Genomic DNA, 16088 nt, shown 5'->3' with positions numbered 1-16088 from the left:
GGGAGTAGATCATTCACCTGCTGACTGTTTTTTATTCTCAATCTGCTCGTTGTTCATGGTGTTCGACCTGATGTCAATTCCTGCTACCTGCTCTTGTGTCCAGCGGGTTCCTGTGCCATCACTAACAGCTGCTGGAAGTGTCAGTCTTGCTTTTCAAAACTAGACTCCTCCCACTGGGTTCAGTTTCTCCTGGACGTGTGTACACACCAGGACAGGGTGGCTGTGAAGAAACTCTCACAAAGTTCCTTACAAGTCAAGCACACAAACCCTTCAATTATAAAAGGGAAAACTGAGGTAATATGACGTGAGGGTCTGCAACAGACCCCTATGGTATGGAAAGGGATGCATGGTGATTAAAAAAAAAATAAAAATCCCTGTCATGACTGTCTGAGGATGAGACCATGTGGTGAAGAGACACCTCACTCTCCCAAAGGTCAAGAGAAAAAGGTCAGCAGGAGAAGGAGTTGTACAGCCAGGTTCCTCCAACATGAGAGAGACAGCTCATCTCAGAAATGGGAGGCAGCTAATAATGGACTGGCTATTTTAGTATCCTTCCTGGTTAACAGAAATGGATTGAACAATCCAAAGGTGGGAGTGAACCAAGTGATCATAAAAGCCAGGTCACCACGATAAGACTCGTGGATTTCAGGAAAGGTACAGAGAAGGTTGGCTGTTATCTGGGACTAAAGTCTGAAGGGTAAAGGATGTCTGGCATCGAGATACTGCATACAAAACATGCTGGTAGACTTTCCTGATGCAGCAGCCAGCTGGAAAGCTTTGTCTGGAATGCCCTGCAGTCCCTGGAGAGGAGACACAACCCCACTACAGATGCCACACAAACTCAAGTGTGGGGAGCAGTTCCTTGGCAGCAGCAGACCAGAAGGACCCAGCTGTGAACAGGGTACAGAGGATGTCCAGTGGCAAATTTGGCCTTCAGCAAGAATGGCCAAACTCTAAACAGACTTGTGCTACGTTATGGACTCTCTGGATTTGTTTGTGTTTTGGGATTCCAGCACGTTGTACCTCGAGTGTTTCGCGTCCGCAGGAATGCGAACGGCATGAAAATCAAGATTAGGGTGATTGATACGGTGCTGTTTGTTTGCTAACCTGGTTCCAAAAGGTTATTCCGCTTTGTAAGTGTGCTCTGAGTTATAAATGAAAGTATCCTGATGTCTGGGTCTGCTCTGAAACGTGCACAGTGAAGCCAAAGGTTCACAGTGCCCTGAGCTGTGCTGACGCGTTGGCCTTCCTGCAGTCTGGGGAGACAAGGGATATAGCTCTTGCTGCAATAATATTAATAATAATACTGATGAAGAACGAGAGATTTGAAAGAAATCTCATGTAATTACCAGAGCCCTGTGATTCAGCCAGCTTTGTTGTCTTTCAGCCCTCTTGCACACTGAATGTGTTCTGTTAGCTACTGCTAGAGGTTCCCTTTACTGTTACAAAGCTGGAGCAAGAAGAGAAATATGTGCCATGTCCAGCTTTTCCTGTTCAGGGAGTAATTTTTTCCATGACGTCTAATCTTTTTCTTTTGCTGAACTGTCAGCAAAGCCAGACCACTTTGGCTTGGCATTTTGCCCACATCCACCTACATATTTTTCTTAACAGCAAACAAACTAATTAAATGCCTTTATCTTATGAGGCATTCCTTTCTCTCAGGTAGTTACTGATTAAAAAAAAATAAATAAAACTTCTCACTATTTTGAGAAAACAAGAGATGAGTCAGTGTGTTCACAGCCTGGTTTATTATTAAACAAGAAGCCAGGATCAAAAAAAAAAGAGCAGGGTGGAAAAAAATGTTAGTGCTGTCATATTGTGTTTGTGGCCAGTGAAAAAAGACTGTTCTCACTCCAGTGAGCATTCCCAATATCCATTAAAATTTATGAGCAATACATTTGCACATGAAGGTGGACAGGGGTACATAAAAGAGGCAGAGGTACCTCTCATGTGACAGATTATTGTAATAAAATGTAAATTTTATAAACCGAAGTTCATATTGCTTCGTGTTCAATAGGCCTTTCAGTAATGCCAGCTGGAAGTAGAAAGGCAATTCTTCAGAGTCAACAGAGGTTCTCCAGCTCTAATTGATAACAATGACCTTAAAAATAAGACAAATCTTCAATTAGTAACTTTAAAAAAAGATGTACATTTTTAAAGTGAATTACTTGGGAATGGCAAAATTCAAACAGGTCATCTAAGCCAACACCTGATATTGGGGGAGTGGGGCATGGGGGGATAGCAGGATGTGATCTCTGGAATTTGTATCTCCCAAGCAATTCCCCTGATGATTTGCATAAATTCCCTGGATATATCTTGTCCAGTGGGTGTCAGGACATATCTGTGCTGCAGAACAGCACAGGATAACGAGGGGGCAGGAGCAAGGGACACAGAGCCTGGCTGGGTGATGCCATGAGAGCAGTGGGGCTGCTCCTGAGATGGTTTCTCATGGCAGGACTGAGCAGCAAAGCTGGGGCTGGTGAGGGCAGGTGGCTCTGGTGTTAACCTGAGCTGATCCCCGGGGACCTCCTGGGCCTGAGCAAAAAGGTGCCACTGTCTGAGCACTGACTGCAGCACCCTGACCAACCCAAGACACCAGCCAGGCAGCGAGTGCTGAGCATGCTGATAATCTCTTGCCGGGACAGCAGCCACTATAATGCTCCAAGCTAAAATGAAAACAACAATAAAGAGGTCTTCGGTTGTCTCCTTCCCTAATATTAAGCCCGGTTCTAGGCTTGCCTGTGTTTGTCTGGAGAACAATTTGTGCCCCAAGACAAACCAGGAGACGCTTGCTGCTATTACCAGCAGCCCTCATTCTACCTTGGGAGGTGTTGCAAAATGTGTAAATCAGCTTAGCTTTTCATCCCTGGGTTTTCTTAATCAGGACTTCAACTCCAGCCTTTGATGCAGGCTTTACTCACAACAGACCTATTAAGTTATTTGCTCCTGCTATTGTATATCCAGGAGATCCACACATGCCCCACAGTCACACAGAAGCCATCCAGACTGACACCAGTGTTTATGCAAATCTCCAGGATTTATCGTTTGGCGTAAACTTTTGGGATAAAGTGCCAACCCTGTATTTAAAAACTATCATGGCAGTGGAGTAGCATCCCAGTCCCAGAAAAAAAAAAAAAAAAGCCAAGCAGGAGCTATTGGCTTCCAGTGGCACCTTCTCTAATCCCAGCCTCCCAGCCCGGAATGATTCAGAAGCAGGCTGAGGTCTCCCATGCATTGTTTTGATCCCTAATCCTGCCAGGTCCTCCTCCTTTGATATGCAAGAGAAGGCTGCTGTTTGCCAAGGGGTGATTAGGAGGCACCAGATGCTGGAGGTTTGGTGGCACTGGGCAAAGTGGAGTCGGTCTGGCCTGAAAAAGGGGCTGGGGAGGCCCCACGGGTGGAGCTGATGGTGAGTTTGGCCAGACAGTGATGGTGAGGAGGGCTAAATAACCCTGACACCAGATCCCGCCTTGCCTTCCCACTGGGCCAATTACAGCAGGAAAACAGGCTCTGCCAACCCCAGCGTTAAGTGTGTGCCTGTAGACAGAAATGTGGGAGTCCCTGCCTCATCCCTAAATAGCCCAAAAGTCATTGGCTTGTTTTAATGCCAGCCCTGCTCCTGCTTGTGAGCTCTGTGGATCACTTGGGTTCCACCAGCCCTGTTGTTCCTAATCTTGCCCCTTATTTTAGCACAGCACCTCTGGCAGCTCATCCTTATGGAAAACACTAATCCCTCCAGGACGCTGCGCAGGCTCTCATCCCAGGCGCCTGGATTTACCTCATGGTAAAACAGGAAACTCCTCAGCTGCTGCTGAATGAAGCCCTGAGCTTTCTGGGGCGTTTCCACTGCCTTTGGGCTTAGATTAGCACTGGTGTCACATGGGTGGGGGGTTGAGGCTCCTGTGTCTGAGGAACCATGTGGAAAACTAAGGGACTAAAGAGTTGCACGGATCAATTGTCTGTGTGCCTGCAAAGCCAAACAAGCAAAAGTGGGGGTGTCATCCTGAGGGAAAACAGTGGGCTGTGATTTGTTCGGATGTGTTAAAAAAAACAAAACCAAACAACCATGGCAGAAATCAGGATGGTCAGGGGCTGGTTTGTCACAGGCTGAAGATCTTGTGGTCTTTATGTCCTGTTCTGCTGTGCCCTGATGGACATTTAAAAAGAAGATTGTTACCCTGTGGGTGAAGAATCCTCATTCATTTTGTGCCAGCTCAGGGACTGTAAGCAAGGATATCACCCCATCATTAGGGCTGAGGCTGCTCACAAAGCTGTAATTTCTGTTCAGTTCTTGTAGTCCCATAAAACTGAAGAGTCAGCATCACCTGGGGCAGAAGGGTCATAATTCACTTAGGTTCCACTCAACATCACTGGATTAGTGTTGAGAGCAGAAGCTGAAGAGTTTGATATAACATGAGCATCTGCGGGGCCTGTCTGGCTGAGATAAGGGCTGATTTATGTGGAGGCAAAGAGTCTTTGATTGGCTCAGAAGGCAGATGAGACTTTACTTAAGGCTAAAATGGGCCAGTGCCTCCTGGTGTCATGCAGCATTGATTATTCTGGGCCAGATTCCACTCATTGTGTGTATATATATATATGTATATATGTATATATATGATCTCTATACTGAACGGGTATTTTGGTTTGCACCCGTGAACAGAAAACTACAGTGTAAAAGCAGATGGGGTTGTGGTCTAGGCCTAAGACAAGGGGCAAGATGGGTGTTAGATCGCAGAAAAGTTGTTTTCCTTATTGTGAGGAGCAGTGAGTGGCAAACTTGGCTGATCACTGGTGCCAGGAATGCTGAATCAGGTACCTTTGTTTAGGACAAATGGATGTTAAGTGCTCCTGGAAGAAGCCACTTGTTCCCATGATGACCACTGGCTTGCAATCATCTAGGTATCATTGCTCACCTTATTTCTTGGGATCACAAAGGAACCTTCTAGGAAGTTGTCATAGCTGCCCTATAGCCCCAAAATGTTGCCATGCAAACCCAACACACCCCAAAGATCACCTCCGGCTCTGAGCCTTGCTGACACCCAGGAATCCTCAGCCAGTATCTCCAACCTTTCAGAAACTTTCCTCTGTGCCTCAATCTCACAGGTTATCTTCTGTGAAGGCAGAACCCTAACACAGGAGACTGAAGAAGCACTGTTAGCTCAGGGTGGATTACATGATTACCCCCAGAGACAGCAGCACTTACTGGAGGCCTTCAGTCCCTGCTAAAAGTAGAATATTCGACTCAGCTCTTTGGTTCCTTCTGGGTTTGTGTCCACAGGCATAACCCAACCCCAGTGTTAGCTCAGGAGCCTGGGCAGCTCAACCCAAACTGTTGGACAATCAGCCTTGCCAGCAATCTCTCACAAGCAGCACCTGCCCCAGGAGGACCCATCAGAGGAGATACCTGGCCCTGCTACTCCTGCACGCCTCTGCCTCCCTCTAAACCCAGACATGAGCCCAGTGCTCCATCTCCTACATCAAAACCCTCTTGCAGCTCCCTGAGGTGTGTCCCAGGAGCTTCTCACTGCTGGCCTTTCCTGTGACTGTTTAACAACAAAGTGGAGGCAGCCTGGGTGGGATTTGGCTTTCCTTCTTTTGGCCAGTCCCGTTCTCCTGGGCTCACCTGGACTCTCTGATCAGTGCAGGACACTCAGCTCACGCAGGGGTACAGCCCCTTTAGTGACAAAGGCCAGATGAACAAATACACTGAGTTTTCCTCATTTTCTCCCCCCACTGGTTGCTGGGGGAGCTTTGGCACACTTGCAGGGACACCCGAAGCTGGGTGTGCTGCATTCCATGTGGCTGTGAAAATTCATATTAAACGACCAACCTAAACAACTGGGATTGAGTGTTGCTGAGTAGCCCTACTCACCCCGGTGTTACAGTCTCTGACTTGGTCACGTATTTCTAGCCCTTGCAAATGTGTTCTTTTGGTCCTCTGTTGGGCTTTCAATAATTAATTGGTAAGAATGTTAGCTGTGGTCAGAGCACAGCCCCTGAGCTGGGATGTGTGGGAGGAGACCCTGCACTGCTGCCTGGTGCTGCTGTGGGATGACTCTGAGTCCTTGGTGATGCTGAGACTCTTGGTGCCATGGATTTCAGCTCCAAGGATGCTGTGCTGACGCAGTGGGCTGAGCCCTTCCCTGGGATCCCTGTCACTTCTGGAACAGCCCCTGAAGCCACACATCCCTGTTCATCCAGCATGTTCTGAGCAGGAATGGATGGTAAGAGGAGGCCAGGGAGAGATGCAGGAGTCAGAGGAAAATAAAACCAACCCACAGCCTCCTTTTTGTCAAGAGCTGCCAGAAAAGCACCTGGTGGAGAGCTGATTTCAGCTGTTACCTGACACCAGGTGATATCATGGTGCTTTCTTGGGGTGAGGTCTGCAGAGAACAACTTTTGGTACAGGAACATTAAAGTCGTAATGGCTGGTTCAAACAATGGGAGTAAAGGGAAATAAAAGATGAGGATAAGAAAGTAATTGTCATAATTAGGCAGGAGGGGAAAACTGAATAGGCTGTGTTGGAGGCAGAAAAGCGCTGCTGGGTTACCTGCTGCAGGTGTTGAGCTGTAATGGCAAAGTGTCAAAAGGAAAAAATTAAGAGTTGTGTAATTAATACCCTATGAATAATGCAAATAGGTGCCCTCACAAGTAGTTGTATAACTGATTTTGTTACAGGGACGCTGCATGATTCCACAACGTGCTTTTCATTTCCTGCTCTCTTCTTGATGTTCTTCCTCCACATTTCTTTTGCAGGAGTTGACTTTCTTCTCACTGAATTCCTAAGTTTGCCATGTCTGTCCCCATTTTGCTGCTGCTAGAGAGAGAGATTCTTAATAACTCGGCTCAGCTAAGATAGGAGGAAGTGAGAGGTGGATCCCTGGGGACCTCCATTGTAGGTGTCAGAGAGAGAAGAAAAACCTGTAGTGACTGTGCAGGGTAACAGGCTGAGTTACAGAGGATGTTGGCAGCAGTACTCCCACAAAACACTGAAACAGCTTCTCCAGGGAAGCAGACGCCTCCAGCCTGTGGAGATCACAGTGCAGCCCTGCAGGATACAGAGGAGAAAATCTCTGGAGAGGGCCGAAATACATGGGTCATCCTTTGTGTTCATTTCCTTCCCTGCCCCCCTGCCCTGTGAGTCACTGAGGATTCACCTTTCAGCTCTGGATGCAGGAATCTGCCACGACTCAGAGGGCAGGGCCCAGAAGAGGAGCAGGAGATGAAGAGAGGCTTGAGCACCCTTCCAGTGGCAGCTGGCACAGGGGGGAAAGGAAGGGCAGGCTGGATGGACCCTTGGCGTGTGTGGGGACTGCAGGCACGGCCTGGGAGGTCCAGCTGGGTCACCCTGCAGTGACAACACCCCTTCAAGGGACACCAAATGTGGGCTTCTAGGAGCTGGCTTAAGGTCTGGTGGGTGAAATTCGTGGCTAAGACTGGGTTGGAAGAAAGACAGGACAGATACGTTTGCAGCTTAATGACCTTTTTCAGACAAGAGATCAGCTTTTAATGTAGCCTAGGCACAAAGCAGGCACTAGGTTGGAGCAGCCATTCCTTGGAGAGCCTCATAACTTCTTATTTGCATGTATGCTAGAAAATACCTCACCCAGATGTGAGTATTTCTGGTGAGGAAATCTTCCTGTCCCAGGTTCTCTTAATGGCTTGGTTGAAGGATGGGATGTCAAATAGCACTAAATTTAATCCATGGTTAAAGGATTATTTCTTTGCTCCTCAACAGCAACATATTCCATGGAAACCTGGTGATCTTATGTGTGTCACAATATAATATTTATATCCTCATTAGGTATTAATCGTGTCACAACTCAGATCTGCAGCCAGACTCTGCTGGCATCAGATGTGCTTGTACTGACACCTTAACCTCCCTGCTGTCGGCCAAATTCCTTTTGGGCAAAGCTGGAGGATTGGATGGGTTGTTCAGGAAGAGCTTTAAGGTGTAGGAATGCATTTCCCACACCCAGCAAGTGTTTTCCACATAGAGAGAAGCTTAAGACTCACCCCTTGCACTTCTTATAAGGTAAAGAACCCAGAAACTTTGATACCCTTCTGACAGTGATCGGCTGAGTGCCAAGAGGATAGCATCTATGGAACATTTTTGCTGTTCTTCAAATCCTGTGTCTCTCCCGATTGACAGCAGGCCAGGTTGTCCCTCCTAGAACATTCAGTGTTTAGGAAGGAGCACAAAGGAAGGAGAGGCTTTTTGGAGTGTTTAGCAGGGTGTCAGAGGTTTTCTTGGACACCTGTGAGCGGCTTTTCTTTTGTTTTCTGTAATGCTTGTTATTTTTCATTGATTAAACCTTTTACTTTACAAAACACCTCCGAAGAGCAGTCTCACTGAAATTACTTTAAGCCAATCTGCAAGGGCTGGACCCTCAGAGAGTGACTCATTTACAGGTGGTTCACAACACTCTGGCCATGTGATAACCCATATCATTAAGGCGTGAAAAGCACTGCGGGGGGGAGCCAAACCCCAAAACTGAGGCTGGCTCTGGCCTTCTGGCAGGTTTCTCCAGCAGCACCAATGAATTCCCTCTTCCATATCACTTAACTCTTATGGAGTTGGGGAGCAGCAGAACTGCCCCCAAAGCCCCAGCATCTCTCAAGAGCTGGGCTGTGCCTCTCCCAAAACAGACCTCTCAAGAAATGAAACTTTGTGTGGAGCTGAGGTGCTGGGGCTCGCTCTCCCTGCAGGACACCTGTGTTTGCTCAGCAGTGACTCTTCTCTGCTCCTCGCTCTCTGCTGGCACAGAAGCTTTGATATCTGATCAAGGAAGATAATTGAAGCCTCTCAGGAGGCCTTCGAGGAAGCCATAATCCTCTGGCACGACAGCGTGGCTGGTGAGGAGTGGCCAGGGCTTGGCACAGAGCCTTGGCACTCACCAGGCATAGGAAGGGGGCAAGGGGACATTTTTAGCTGAGATATATAAACCTAACTTTGCTGGAAGCCTTCATCCACTTGGCTGGAAGTTTTTGCCCTTTTGCATCTTGGTCTCTGGTGAATTTTGTTAATCTGGGATACGTTCAGCGCCTGAGAGTAAACCTGGGGAAACAAACAGAGCTTGGGAAAACAGGGCAGGAAGAGGCTTGACAAAAAGCAACGTAGCTCTGCAACTACCCACTCTGTGTGTGCACATGGATGTCTGCAATGAATATAAGAAATTCTTGGTAAATCTCTTCTTTATGGGCCAAAGGATGACCCTTAGAGGAGCAACAGTTATTAAAACATGGTGAAGAAGGCAGCTGAGGGGCAAGGGGAGGAGTCATAGAAATGATTTGGGTTGGAAGGAACCTTAAAGATCATCCAGTTCCAACCCCACTGCCATGGGCAGGGACACCTTCTGCTGGACCAGGTTGCTCAGAGCCCCATCCAGCCGGGCACAAATAAACCACAATAAATCACTGCAAAGAGATGAGGCCAAAAGTAAGAAAGATACTTGCAGCTCCTATAGTTTTTGGTGATGCAGGAGCAGAAGCCTCATGTACCATTTTGGACCCAAGTCCTTGCACTTGGGCTTGGATTTGGGTGGTTGGGATGGGATGGGGTTGGAGCTGTTGTCAACAAGTAGTGTTGTAGGGGAATCAGTGGGAGTTTGTATCCTGTCTCATGTGACTGCTAAAAAGAAGGTAAAGATGACTTATTCTGCCACAAGAGGAGGTAGAAGCAGAATCCAAGGGCAGGATGACTTTAGACTGATCAAAAAAATGCTTTCAAGGGTTTTTTTTTATGTGTATGAATATATGTACACACATATGTATTTATGTGTCTGAATATGTACAACAATACATATGCATCTATTAATTTTTTTTAAAATGATAACTGGAGAACAGTGTAGGATTCTGGAAATATTTAAATACTATAGATAAAGTGGACACTGTGACAAGTGACTGGTATGTGGAAGGCGTTTTCCCTATGAGCACTGTACTTCCTACCTGCTTAGAGAGGAATTATGGTTTGATTTTTTCCTTGGGCTTTTAACACAGGAAACTCTTGAGGCAAAACTGAATTTGAGGAATGCTGATCACACCCAAATTGTGCTTTCTGAGCTGGGAACAGCCATACCAGTGTTCATGGCTGAGGCAGTGGATGTTTTTTCCTCTTTCTTTGCAGATAGGATTTGATTTCTTTCTGACAGCAGCAGTCTCCCATGGGAGTGGATTACGGGGTTGTGGCAGAGCAGTGATGTGTCTAACTCCAAGCTTTGGCAGTCTTGAGGGACACACCTTGAGGCAGCTTTTAGCCACGTGGATGTTCTGATAGACCTCAGGGAGCAGGGATGGAGCAGCTAAAGGGGAGAGCTGCAATCTGCTGTGGGACCAAGCAAGTCGGTGTGACCAGGTCAGCAAAGCACTGCACAAGCAGAGATGAGTTGTGGAGGGGAGCTGGGGTTGTTTAGCCTGGACAAAAGGAGACTCAGGAGTGACCTTATCACTCTCTACAACTTCCTAAAAGGTGGCTGTAGTCAGGTGGGGTTGGTCTCTTTCTCCAGGCAGCAACTGACAGAACGAGAGGACACAGTCTTAAGCTGAGCCAAGGGAAATATAGGCTGGATACTAGGATAAAGCTTTTCATGAAAAGAATAATAAAGTACTGGAATGGTCTGCCCAGGGAGGTGGTGGAGCCACCATCCCTGGATGTGTTTTAAAAAAGACTGGATGTGGCACTCAGTGCAATGGTTTAGTTGAGGTGTTAGGGCATGGGTTGGACTCAATTATCTTGAAGGTCTCTTCCAACTCAGTGATTCTGTGAAATTCTGTGAATTCTGTGAGTTACTGCCATCTCCATTCTTGTGTTTTATTCTGCAAAGAGTGATGGCTCTGTCTGTGAGCATCTTGTGCTGGGGGGGAGTTTGGTGGATGCAGTGACCTGAGAGCTCCCTGCCTTGGCAAGTGTCTGATTTTCAGTCACTTTCAGTGGCTGATTTCAGTAAAAATAAGAAATGAGTGTTGCGTGAGTGAGGGCAGGCACGTGTGTGCCTGTGCAGGGAGGGGCACAGGCACCTGGCTGTCCCTGTGAGGGCAGGGAGGAAAGAGCCACCCTAAAGAGCTGGAGTGGCTCAAGATCCCATCCCTATTGCCTCCTACCTCACCCTGTCCCTGTTGATTCCTCGCGTGAAAAAATGAGGTTTACTTTTTTGGTAAAATTTAAGAAGTTGAATAAAAAGGTAATAGGAGACAAAGTAAAGGGTTAAATGGTTGGGTGTTTGGTATTTAGTTAAGAGTATACTTATTATTTTTGGATATATTTTTTAAATACTTAATAAAATTACATTAGTTTGTTGCATATTTATAGACTATTGTGCATATTTATATTTTTTTACAGACTAATTTTTATATTTTAGGAACTGTTTAGTATGGTTATTTTTTGGGTTTTGTAGAGTATGTGTGTTTTTTGGTTGTGGTTTTAGTTTGGTTCTTTATTACTTTTAGTTTGGGCTTTGGTTTATGTTTTTTTAAATGGTAGATGTTGATAACTGTTATATTAGTAATAGGGTTTTTATTAGATTTTTTGGATGTTATTTTGATTAAATAGATAGCCTATGCATAATTATATTAGTTACTACTACTATGTTTAAGTTTTGTTAATAGTAGAAATAAAAGTAAAATTATTTTAACACTATATGTAGTATTTATTTTAATATTTATGACTAGCCAACTTTAGAATATGCATTTATAACACTCTCAAAGAGCTCAGATGGGGTTGAGCAGTGAGTTGGGTCCTTCCCTGGGATGTCCCACTGCCTTGTGGTGACCCTTGTGCCAACTTGTGACACTGGAGGTGCCCTGCCTGCAAGCTCACAGAGGGGACAAAGTAGTGGCACTCACTGGGGGCCTTTTTGGCACACCTCAGAGCAGTTCTGGGAATTTTACATGGAAGCAGCCTGACTTTACACGTTTTTCTGCACGCTTGTAGAGCATTGGCTGGAGCAAGGTGCTGCAGTGTGGGCCGGGAGGGAGCAGAGGAGGTGGCATCTGAAGGAGCAGTTCCAGATGTCTGCAGGTGTCAAGCACAACGCTGGCCAAGTCCCAGAGGTCGGCGTCCCTCTGCTTTTAATGGGAGTCAGATGCATAAAATCCCTTGGAAACAGGCTGCTGTTGTTAAAGGAATGACAGCCTCCCCTGGAGCACCTTTTCTTGGCTTGCTTCAGGCTAGAGAGTCTGGCAGCACATCCTGAAAATACCGTGGAGCAGAACAGCCCCTTTCCAAGGGTGAGCTTGGCTAGATGTGCCACTGGGGGCTGCACCCTCTGCCTGACCCCAAGCCAGCCCTTCTTCCCCCCTGCCCTTCAGCTGCCAGCACCCACCCCAGTGTGGGGAAAAAGGGAACCCCCTCCAGGCACAGGCTTCTGCCAGCAGGGAGAGGCCGGTGTATCCCTCCACATTTGTTGGCCTTTTAGTTTATTTTTTCTTTCAACTCCTCCAGGAAGGAGGAGTTGAGTTACCTCTCAACTAATTGAGAGGTGAGGGAAACTCAGAGGGAGGAGGGGGAGGATCAGGTGTGCCTCAGCTTCCCCAGTGGCACGGGCTGGTTCTGAGCCACGATGACTCCCCAGCCCTTTCTCTTTGCTGGGTGTGCTTGCCAGCACAGCTCATTAACAACAGCCTCCACCATCGGGCTTCACCCTGGCTCGAGTGGCTGCTTTGGTTACTAAGGAGGAGAAATGAATGGATGAAGGCCAGTGGCATCTGCAAGGCCTCCTCCCTGCCAAAAGCTGGCTGGCAAAGCCCAGCCAGCCCCGTGAGCTGGAGTCACCTGTAGCGCGGAGCTTGCCAGCACACGCCGAGCCTACTGCAACCTAGGGCAAAGAGCTGCTGCAGAGCTGCTGCAAGGCTGCTGCAAGGCTGCTGCAGGGCTGCTGCAGAGCTGCCTCGTCCTGGCAGGCCTTTGGGAAGGAAGTACAGGGTGCTGTGCTGAAAGCGTGTCTGGGGCTGTGTCCTTGTCACAGTCATGGGGAGCAGGTCTGCAGCTCTCTCTTTCCCCAAAGCTGGCGGAGACAGGATGGGAAATGAGCCCCTCAGTTTCCAACTCTGCAAAGATTTTTTGCTTTGGAAATGACCTAGAGCTGGGACCTTTTTGGCAGAGAAAGCACTGCCCTGGTGAAAGGGAGGGAGGTGCAGGCTGTGGGTTGTACCTGTGGCCAGAGAGCTTGCCTGCATCTGCACTGGCTGCCCTGGCTTGCTTCACCAAAGCAAACTTCTTCCCTGGGAATTGGTGCAGTGAGAGAAATGTGTCAGGAGCCTGAAGGATAGGGGGAGAACAGAGATGATCCTGAGAGCAGTTTGGCTTGGTGAGCAATGGAGCAGTACCACCTTTCTTTAATAAATCTCCATCGGAATCTGGATTTGTGTTGAGACCTGGGGAATAAAGGCTTTTCTGCTTTGGGAAGCCAGGCATCAGGCTAAGTTAATCTCAGGGCATCCAGCATCTTCTTCAAGCTGGGATGGGCTGGTCTGCTGAATAGATGTTAAATCTTACCTTATTTTAAAGGAAGATGTAGTCTTTTGTGAGCTGCGGAGACTGGCAGAGGTTAGGCTGAAGTCAGCCTTTATATTCACCACAAACGTCTAGACTTTGATTCTGCAAATTCCTAAACCCCACTGCACGTGTGCTTTTGGATGTAGATAGAAGTTTCCAGTGTCAGTTGTAATTGAGGCCTGCTGAACCTCCTACAATGCCCCTAGCTAAGCATCTTTGCAAAAGCAAGGCGATGCTGGGGCAAAGCCAGCCTCACTGGGGGTTTTAAAACACAGCAGACATCAGTAATTCAGCACAGGACTTGGCATGTTTTGCATGTTAGTGGACTAAGAAAAGCAATCCTATTTAAATAGATAAAAGGGAAACGTATTGGACCCAGTCCCTGTTGAGGCAGGGTCAGGGCATGAACTCCTGTGAAAACTGGCTCTGCCAGGATTTATTTCCTCTGATCCGATCAGGCAATGGAGACTGGGGTGGGGGAGACTCGTCAGGCAAATTTCTCTCCCTGTGCATGTTCTGAGTTGGCCCATGGCCCTTATTCCTGTCACGGTCAAGGGTTACTCTGTGCCTCTGGGGCAGAGCAAACGGGCTCCTGCCTGCTCATCCAGGGGAGAGTGCAAAACATCTTTCCCCTTCTCATTGCCACAGCTGCAGTGTTTGTCTTACACCTCTGCATGTTTCTACTCAAGTCTCTTAGACAAGGTGTTTCTGTGTGGATCACAAGTTGCTCTTTATTAGTTTTTAAATGGTCTTAGCTCTACATCACTGCAGAGCAAAGCCTGAAAGCCTCTCCCACAGTGTTTCAAAAACACCACGTAAATTAGGTAGTGGCAGCACTGATTTTAAATCCCATTCTTCCTCAAGTGCCTGCCGAGTGTTCCTCTATAAGCTCAGGGCTTCTCTGGTGCAGCAGTGAGGGTTTTCCAGCCCAGCTGGGTGCCATGCCAGCTTCTCCAGGGTGGCAGTGTCCCCAGGGCACAGCTTCCCCACCCTGCTCTCCAGCACAGCTCACTGCCCTCCCAGCCCCGCGTCTCACCACCGACAGCCCCTGACGCTCAGCCCGACGTGTTGGGATCTGCCTGTGCCACCTCCCCTGGAAAGGGCTTCCTGTGCTCCTACCCTGCCCTGCTTAATCAGCGCTCGCCTTGGGGCGTGAGGCTCTCCCTGGCTTGGGTTGGCAGCAGTAGTGGACATGGCAGTGCTGGGTAAATGGCTGGACTTGATGATTTTGGAGGGCTTTTCCAGCCTAAACGATTCTGTGATTCCATAGGAGTGCCTGGGTTTGGCATTTTACCACAGCCCTGGGTGAAAGAGCATCCCAGAAGAACGGAGAGGGGAGGCAGTGGAGCAGTGCTGTGAATGATCCATCCCTCACCAACACCAAACTGGTGTGGCCGAAGTTGTTACAGGCTTCATGCAGAGACCTGGGCGCACCTTCAGGTGGTTTTAGCCAAAGAACAGGACAGGCAAAATGCAGCTGGGCATCTTCCCTCAACCCCCTGGCCCCAGGACTAGCATCTAAAGAACCCACTGCTCTGTCTTCCTTGCTTGGGTGGGTCTCCTCCAAGAAACACATCAAAAGTTAAGCAAGGGGAAAGGCTGGATACTCCCTCCCCAAGGCACAGCAACAACAGGATCTGACCAACAGCTGAGTCCTGAGACAGGTAACATAGGTTTACACCCTGTGAGCACTTTAGAACCTACAGGCTTTGCCTGGGATTTTTGGAGACACCCATGAGCTGGTCTGCACCTCATGCCACCCATCTGGGGTTAAAGGAATGAGGAAGGGAGGACATGTCCCCTCCTCCAGACCTCTCTGCTAAGGGAGGCCTTGCAGAGCAGCTCCCACATGCCTTGTTTTTCTTGCAAGCCTGACGTTGAGCGGAGCCAAGGTGGTGCAAGAGAGGAGAGGAGGCAGGAATGAAAGGGTTGAGGTTTGCCTCGGGGCCTCTTTGCAATCACCCAGCAATTCTCTCCCCTTTTCCGCCACCTCCGAGCAGAGCAGCGCCTTTGAACCGCAGGCTTGTCGAGTCCTCTCCAGGCCTGTACAAACACGGCGCCGAGCAGCAGGTAAATAAAGCTGCCTGGTGCTGGGAACAAACTGCTGCAAAGACAGGTAAGGTAATGTAATGCAGCAGGGGCTGTGTCTGCCCCGGGGCAGACGGAGGAGCCAGGAATGGGGATGGTGTGAGGCACCTTCCCCGCTGCTGGAGCCCCTGCTCGGGGAGACGGCACCACGAACCCAGACTGTGCCACCGGAGCTGTGCAGGCAGAAAAACCACATCTAGAGATGAAAAGGTGAAGGTTATGGTCACAGGCATCATTTCACTGCATCTTTTTTTTTTTTTCCCTTATGTTTATCCCTGGGCTGAAATAGCCACCTCAGGCCATGGTCAGATGCCCAAAGGAAGCAGATGAGTGCAGTGTCTCCAGAAACCCTGCAAGCAACCTCTGCCTGATCCTGGAGGTGAGCAGGAAGCTTTGATGTTCATCTCTCAGCCCTCTCACCTGCAAGGGAGCAGTTGGGGACCTGGAGCAGGCTCATCTCCATGGAGCCCTTCGTGTCACACACCACCTCAAACCCACCTCCCAAGC

General features: G+C 48.3%; 1 long non-coding RNA gene across 2 annotated transcripts in view; it reads left to right on the top strand.

Moving 5' to 3' along the window:
* LOC136285664 (uncharacterized) overlaps positions 1–16088 on the top strand; it is a 45137-nt gene that overhangs the window by 19587 nt on the left and 9462 nt on the right. Inside the window, exon 2 of one of the 2 annotated variants that reach the window (XR_010719509.1) lies at positions 15871–15960. The exons of the other annotated variant lie outside the window; for it this stretch is intronic. This is a non-coding gene — a long non-coding RNA (uncharacterized lncRNA). The remainder of the gene's footprint in view (positions 1–15870; positions 15961–16088) is intronic. 2 annotated transcript variants of the gene reach the window in all.

This window comes from Chamaea fasciata, unplaced genomic scaffold (genome assembly GCF_029207755.1).
Source record: "Chamaea fasciata isolate MVZ Bird 193981 ecotype frontalis unplaced genomic scaffold, bChaFas1.0.hap1 SCAF_2, whole genome shotgun sequence".
NCBI lineage: Eukaryota > Metazoa > Chordata > Aves > Passeriformes > Sylviidae > Chamaea > Chamaea fasciata.
This window is presented reverse-complemented; position numbering and strand designations above follow the sequence as displayed.